Below are 905 nucleotides of genomic sequence, written 5' to 3'. Positions count from 1 at the left end.
CGTCACCATTTTTTCACATGTTACAGTGTGCCACATGAGCACGCATGCAAAATTTGGGTGCGTTTGGACACTTGATGCATTTACTATCATTTTCTCCGTGAAAATAGGGAGAAAAGGTATCCCGACATGACGCAACTTGCATTAGTACTCCGATTCCGTTAAAATTTGGCGTGGGAGATGGTGGGGGTCACTCACACGCGCATGCAAAAGTTTTGTGCGCTTCGTCCATGTTGACATGTAGTTGCAGTACAAACCTCAGGTATCGGTTTGGGGGGACGGGCATCCACTAGGTGTTCCCATTCGCAAAGTCATGAAACGTCACCATTTTTTTCACACACTACAGTGTGCCACACAAGCACGCGTGCAAAATTTTGGTGCATTTGGACACTCGATGCATTAACTCTCATTTTCCCCATGAAATTACGAACAAAAGGTCCCCCAACATGACGCAACTTCCGTTCGTACTCCGATTTCGTTGAAATTTGGCATGGGAGACCGTGGGGGTCACTGACACACGCATGCAAAAATTGGGTGCGTTTCGTCCATGTTGACATGTAGTTGTAGTACAAACCTCAGGTATCGGTTTGGGGGGATGGGCATCCACTAGGTCTTCCCTTTCGCAAGCTCTTCAAATGTCACCATTTTTTTCACACGCTACTGTGTGCCACAGAAGCATGCATGCAAAATTTCGGTGTGTTTGGACACTCGATGCATTTACTATCATTTTCTCTGTAAAAATACGGAGAAAAGGTCTCCCGACGTGACGCAACTTCCATTTGTACTCCGATTCCGTTGAAATTCGGCGTGGGAGACGGGGGGGGGTCACTCACACGGGCATGAAAAAGTTGGGTGCGTTTCATCCAAGTTGACATGTAGTTGCAGTACAAACCTCAGCTATCGGTTTG

This window comes from Triticum dicoccoides, chromosome 2A (assembly GCF_002162155.2).
Source record: "Triticum dicoccoides isolate Atlit2015 ecotype Zavitan chromosome 2A, WEW_v2.0, whole genome shotgun sequence".
Taxonomy (NCBI): domain Eukaryota; kingdom Viridiplantae; phylum Streptophyta; class Magnoliopsida; order Poales; family Poaceae; genus Triticum; species Triticum dicoccoides.
Note: the sequence above shows the minus strand (reverse complement) of the source record.